Below are 7,228 nucleotides of genomic sequence, written 5' to 3'. Positions count from 1 at the left end.
CCAAAGACCAGGTTCGATTCCGGTCAAGGGCATGTACCTTGGTTGCGGGCACATCCCCATTGAGGAGTATGCAGGAGGTGGCTGGTCGATGTTTCTCTCTCATCGATGATTCTAGCTCTCTATCCCTCTCCTTTCCACTCTGTAAAAACTTAATAAAATATATTTAAGAAAATGGGCAGAGGACCTAGGTAGACACTTCTCCAAAGAGGACATACCAATGGCCAATAGACATATGAACAGATGCTCAACATCACTAATCATCAGAGAGATGCAATTGAAACCACACACCTTTCAGAATGGCTATCATCAATAAATCCACAAATATCTATGTCCTCTATGATCACAGCAGCATTATTTACAAAAGCCATGATCTGGAAACAGCCCAAGTGCCCATTAGCAGATGAAAGCTATGGTATATTTACACAATGGAATATTGTGCAGCTGTAAAACAAAGAAGAAACTCTTACCTTTGGCGACAGCATGGACGGACCTAGAGAGCATTATGTCAAGTGACATAAGCCAGACAGAGAAAGACAAGTTCCCTATGATTTCACTCATTTTGGAATCTAATAAACAAAATAAATGGAAAAAAACATAGTGAGAGAGACGCATGTATACAGAGAACAGACTGACAGCTGTCAGAGGAGACGGGGTTGTGGGCTGATGGAGAAGGGTGAATGGATTAAGCAAAGAAATAAAAGAAAGACTCATGGACACAGACAGTACTATGGTGACTGGCAGACGGAAGGGTGCTGGGGGTAAAAATGGGGTAAGTGTTGTTGAAATAGACTAGACTTAGGGTGATAAGCACACAATACCATATACAGATGACATAGTGTAGAATCATATACCTGAAACCTGTATAATTTTATTAACCAATGTCACCCCAGTAAATAAAAAATTCAATAAAAAAACAAATACATGTAGGCTGTTCGGAGATGTGGTTCCACTCAGACCCTCGGCACCTGCTATTTTTAGGGTGAGAAGAAGGTGTCGCCTTCCTGTGAGGCAAGCACCTTGTGGACAGTGCGTGGGTGGTGGTGTGAGGACCCTGCCCCCACATCCTGTGACCTTCTCCGCTTGGCTCAGCCCCTGCCTCCTCTTCCTCAGAAGCACCCTGGTCCCCAAGTAATCAGTCTCCGGAAGTGCAGGTCGACAGGAGCTGAATATGGACTTAGTTTTTCTGAATTTCTGCTTTTTGCCTGCTTCTAAGGTGACAACGCAAGACCTGTCACTCTGCTGGGAATTTTATGGCTTTGTGACTTACATTGAAGTCTTTTATCCATTTTTAGTATACTCTTCTGTATGGTGTATGCGGGTGGTAACTTTTCTTCCTTCCTTCCTTCCTTCCTTCTTTCCTTCCTTCCTTCCTTCCTTCCTTCCTTCCTTCCTTCCTTCCTTCCTTTCTGTTTTGCATTTACCTGTACAATTTTCCAAGCAACATTTATTGCAGAGCCTGCCCTCACTCTGCTGTATATTCACAAAGTCACTTAGCATCAGGGAAATTCAAGTGCTGGATGTGGAGAAGAGGGAGCCCTTGTGCACCGCTTCTAGGGATGCAGCCGGTGCCACCTCTGTGGAAAGCAGTATAGAGGTTCCTCAAAAAGTAAAAAAAATGGAACTTCCATTCGACCCAGTGATCCCACTTCTGGGGATATCATCAAAGAAACCTGAAACGCTCATTCGAAAGATTATACACATCCACTATGTTCATTGTTGCATTATTTACAACAGCCAAGATGTGGAAGCAGCCACGTGCCCATCAGTGGATGAGTGGATTAAATAGCTGTGGTACATTTACATGATTGTTCTGCCATTCGGTCAATTTGCACATTAGCCTTTTATTATATAGGACTAGTGGCCTGGTGCATGAAATTCATGCACATTAAAAGGGAATTAATTAGAGGAAATATTGTAATATTGCTATTTGCCCATTCTCTAAAATAGAAGTGTCAGAGATGAAAGAAAATTAGTAAAATGTATATGAAAGTATCCCTCCTGTCAGAGTCTGGGGTGTGCTGCAGGACCCAGAGTCAAGTCCCTGCCCACCCACGGGTGCCTCGAAATCATGGGAGACCCGGACCTGGCCAGCCGCACCTCCATCAAGCCCCACTGGGCAGGGGGGCACAGCCTCAGGTCCCCAATCAAGCCCTGCCGGGTGGGGGCCACAGCGTCAGGTCCCCTGGCCAAGCCCCAGGTCACCTGGCCCTGGCATGAAGGATCAAGGGTGTGAGTGCGTGATAACCATTTGCATTTTAGCTCTTTATTATATAGGATTTTCATTGTTGGCACTGTTACAGATGTCCCAATTTCTCCCGTTTGCCCACTGCCACCCACACCATTTCCCCTTCCCTCAGCCCTCATTACACTGTTGTCTGTATCCTTGGGCTGTGCATATATGTTCTCTAGTGAATCGCTTCACATTCTGAATCAAGTCCCCAATCTCCTTCCAATCTCCTCTCCTCTGACATCTGTCACTCTGTCAATCCGTTTCTCTTCCTGTCTTGGTATGTCTCCCATAATGTTGCCCTTAGCATTCTTATTTTCTTTCCATACTAGTAGCCCGGTGCATGGATTGATGCACATGTGGGGTCCCTCAGCCTGGCCTGCACCCTCTCACAATCCAGGACCCCTCAGGGGATGTCAGACTGCCAATTCGGCCCAATCCCTCAGGCCAGGCTGAGGGATTAGACCAAAACCGGCAGTCTGACATCCCCTGAGGGATGTCGTAGCGTGCAAAGCAGCAGGTAGGCAAGGAGGAGCCCAAGCCTGGGCTGGGTGCTACGCCACTCATGCTTATTCCAGCCGGCCCTGCAGCGCCTGCCACCACCATTCAGTAGTGCTGCCGCAGAGGTGGGAGAGGAGAGGCTTGCAGCACTGCAGCCTTGCTCGCCAGCAGTGAGCCCGGGTCTGGCTCACGTAGGTCAGCTGAATGGTGCTCTAGCTGTGTGAGCACACTGACCACTAGAGGGCAGCTCCTGCATTTAGTGTCTGCCCCCTGGTGGTCTGTGTGCAAACGACCATCGGTCCTTTGGTTGCGTAGGCTTTTTATATATATAGATAGCCTTCCCCTTCAAGATAATACTGCATCTTTTGTAATATTACTGACATTATTACAGACGACCTTCATCTCTGCCTATATCCCCCCTCCACCCAGCGCAGACCCCACTGCAGACCTTCTGCATGCTAATATACTTGGCTTTGAGCTATAAATATATGCAAGTAAGTTCTTCCATCAATCTTTTTCTGCCTGCCCCCCTTACCTGAGATCTGTCCAGTTGTTCCATGTAGCATGACTCTGGACTTATTTTTTTGATCAAGTTATATTGTTCATTAGAGTCCACATATAAGTGAAATCCTGCAATATTTGTCTTTCTCTGACTGGCTTATTTCACTCAGTATAATACTCTCCAGGTCCCTCCATGATGTCTCAAAAGGTAAGAGATCCTTCCTTTTTTATAGCTGCGTAGACTCCATACTGTAAATGTACCACAGCTGTTTTATCCACTCACGCACAGCTAGTCACCTGGGCTGTTTCCAGATCTTAGCTATTGTAAATTGTGCTGCTATGAACACAGGGGAGCATATGTTCTTTCTGACTGATGTTTCGAGTTCTGAGGATATATTTCCACAAGTGGGATGAGCTGGGTCCATCGGCAGTTCCATTTTTGAGTTTCATGTTACCAACTGTGGAATAAATGACTAACACCTCTCCAGTGTGAGTTGAGACTGTTTCCTGATGGATGAACAGCACCAACCCGACACTGCAAAGTCCATTCAAAGTAGTGGTCACAGAATCCAAAGGCCAGACCAACAAAGGATATGATCCTTGCAGTGCCCGGGAGGGATCAGGCACCTGCCCCTCAAGAGCCTTCTCTCCTCCTGAGCCCTCAGTTTGGGGAAACTCAGAGCCAGGCCCAGGGCGGGAGAGTCCGCATGCAGTGGGTTCACAGCTTGCGGACCCGGAAGGGCTGCAACAGCTTCTGACCCACCACATCCTGTACGTCTCTGTTTTTCCGACACTAAGTCTCCTCCATTTGCACAGCAGGAGCCCTGAGAGCAGACGCCATGATGTCCATCCTCTCTGCTCTTCTCTACCTTGGTCAGTTGTGGACACGGGGAGGGTCAGCAGGAGGTGTGGCGGCACCCCCTTGTTCATGGGGAACCTCAGGCTTTGGCAGCTTGAGTGGACAGGGCCCTGAATGGAGGAGAATCAGCTTAGACATCCGGAAGCAAATCTCTCACATGGACTCCCTTCCAGGGCTGAGTCTGGGCCAGGGGATCCACGTGCAGGCAGGTGAGTGCTTCCCAGGCCCCAGGTCCCACCTGTTACTTTAGCCCTGGGGGTCAGGAGGGAGCAGAGAGGTCCTGGGATGAGCTGGAGGATGAAGCTGGGGACGGGCTTTGTAATGCAGCTTCTGGTTTCCTTCCAGGGACCCTCCCCAAACTTACCCTCTGGGCTGAACCAGGCCCCGTGATCCCTTATGGGAGCCCTGTGACTCTCTGGTGTGAGGGGACCCTGGAGGCCCATAAGTTTGATCTGTACAAGGAGGGAAAACATGTACTTTGGAACTCACAAACTAAAAGGCAGTCCATAACCAAGGTAAAGTTCTCCATCACACAAATGACAGAGCATGATGCAGGGAGATATTCCTGTAATTATAAAAGCCTCACTGGCTGGTGAGAGCCAAGTGACCCCTTGGAGCTGGTGGTGACAGGTGAGAGGAAATTCAGGGGTCCCTACCTCCGGCTCTGCCCTCAGGAAGCGGGTCTGCTCTCAGGGTGTCTCCCTCTCACAGCCCAGCCCTGGGGGACATGAGGGAAGAGTGAGCCTATTTAACAACTTGTCTCCTCCTGCCCTAGGATCCTACAGCAATCCCAGGCTCTCAGCCCTGCCCAGCCCTGTCGTGCCCTCAGGAGGGAATCTGACCCTCCAGTGTGGCTCAGGGCAGAGATTTGATAGGTTCATTCTGACTAAGGAAGGAGATCACAGGCTCTCCTGGACCAAGGACTCAGAGCCACACCCCAGTGGCCGGTCCCAGGCCCTGTTCTCTGTGGGCCCCGTGACCCTCAGCCACTGGTGGAGGTTCAGATGCTATGGCTGTTACAGGAACAGCCCCCAGGTGTGGTCATACCCCAGTGATGCCCTGGAGCTCCTCATCTCAGGTGAGTAAGTCCCATCCAGCTCCCCTCCATGGATTGAGGCACCAGACACTTTGGACCCTTCACTGGGAGGGGAGCCCGTTGGGAGGGGTGGGGAGAGGGAGCACAGGAGCTCCCGGGCCAGAGAACCAGGGAGAGACAGTGAGACCTGGGGGGCAGGACAGGAGAAGGAGTTATGGGAGGAGCAGCCCCTGTAATTCACGTCTGGTCACCCCAGGTGAGTCTCGGAAGCCCTCCCTCCTGAGCCAGCAGGGCCCCGTCGTGGCCTCTGGACAGAGCCTGACCATCCAGTGTCGCTCTGATGTCGGCTATGACAGATTCGCTCTGCACAAGGAGGGGGGACAGGGCCTCCCCCAGAGCCTTGTCCTACAGCTCCAGGATGGGCTCTCTCAGGCCCACTTCCCCCTGGACACTGTGAGCAGCTCCCACGGGGGCCGGTACAGATGCTACGGTGGATACAACCTCTCTTCTGAGTGGTCGGCCCCCAGTGACCCCCTGGACATCCTGGTGGCAGGTGAGGAGCCAGTGGGTTCAGTCAGGGACCTGACTCTGCAAAGGTCCTGTTGGGGTCTCAGGTGATACCAGAATGAGAGTGCAGGACCCAGGGAGGGAGGGAGACAGAGAAATGCAGGAGGTAGGAGAGGAGAAGGGGGACTCAGAGAAACAGAGATAGACAGAGAGGCGGGTCCTCAGAGAGAGGTCTGGTGGCTTTCAGGTCCGAACAAGGTGGGCAGGCAGCCCTCACCCTCCCTCCCTCTCTCTAGGACACCTGCCTGACAGACCCTCCCTCTCGGTGCAGCCAGGCCCCAGGGTGGCCTCAGGAGAGAATGTGACCCTGCTGTGTCAGTCCCAAAGCTGGAGGGACACTATCTTTCTGTCCAAGGAGGGGGCAGCTGGTCCCCCCTTGCGTCTGGGATCAATGCGCCAAGCTCAGCAGTTCCAGGCAGAGTTCTCCATGAGTCCTGTGACCTCAGCCCATGGGGGAACCTATAGGTGCTACAGCTCACACAGCTCCTCCCCCTACCTGCCGTCACTCCCCAGTGAGCCCCTGGAGCTCCTGGTCTCAGGTGAGGGCCCCTGACCCTGTGTGCTGTGCTGTCAGCTCAGGGTCCTATCCCAGAATTATTCTTGGCTGAATCTGGGGTGAGAGGCTCACGTGATGGTCACCCCTAGGAGAACTTTTCTTTAGAGGCCTCTCATCCCATCTGTCCTTCTTCCCCTCACGTGGATACTGAGGCAGTAGGAGGGCCTCAGGGGCCACAGCACAGATGTAAGTGGGTGTCTGTGTGAAATGGGGTGCAGGCTCAGCCCAAGCCTCTCACCCTCTTCCTGTCCTCATTTTCAGGACCCTCTGGAGGCCCCAAACCCCCATCCCTAGGGCCCATGTCCACAACTGGTGAGTCCCAGGGAGCTCTGCTTAGAGGGAATACAGCCAACCCCACAAGTCCTGAGAGTCTGTCAGGGGATTGAGTCACCCAGATCCTCAAGGACATGCTTGTGTTCCAGGGGGGCTGGGATTCCCAGGCTCTGAGGCACTTGATGGGTTGAGTGGTCATGGCAGAGGGAGATGTGGGGGCGCAGGCTGGGCAGGTGAACGTAGTCTCATTTGAGAAGGCAGCCCCCACCCCCTGCCCCATCCTCATCCACAGGAGGACTGGGGATCAGTCTCTCCCACCCACAGTGTCAGGCATACAGACAGGGAAATGCCAGGCTCTGTGGGGAGAAGGTGGGTTTCTCTATGGGGGACAAGGGCTGAGCCATTCGGCACTACAGGCCCTTCTTAATTAGCTGACGTGGACATGCCCTTCCCCTGTCTGTGCCTCAGTGTCTGCAAGTGTAAAAGGAGGGAATTCTTGTCCAGAGCTTAGATTTCCTGTTGGTGCTGGAGCTGGCCTCCTGGGAAAGGGGAGCCTCACAGGGAAGCCCCCGGGACGTGATGTTATGCGGCCTGTCCCCTCTGTCTCAGTGACGGTGACACTGTAAAGGGAGGGACAGGCAGGAGAAGGGCCCAGGCATCCAGTCCTACCCCTCAGCTCAGGCTCAGCTCAGAGGGAATAGGGTGAAT

The 7,228-nt window shown here is 52.2% G+C and overlaps 1 pseudogene; it reads left to right on the top strand.

Annotated features, from left to right (window-relative positions):
* The first annotated feature begins 4,245 nt into the window (after positions 1–4,245).
* LOC102763002 overlaps positions 4,246–7,228 on the top strand; it is a 4,112-nt pseudogene continuing 1,129 nt past the window's right edge.

The sequence above is a fragment of the Myotis davidii genome, unplaced genomic scaffold (genome assembly GCF_000327345.1).
Source record: "Myotis davidii unplaced genomic scaffold, ASM32734v1 scaffold1097, whole genome shotgun sequence".
Classification (NCBI taxonomy): Eukaryota; Metazoa; Chordata; class Mammalia; order Chiroptera; family Vespertilionidae; genus Myotis; species Myotis davidii.
The sequence above is the reverse complement of the archived record's forward strand: the minus strand, read 5'-3'. Positions and strand labels throughout refer to the sequence as shown.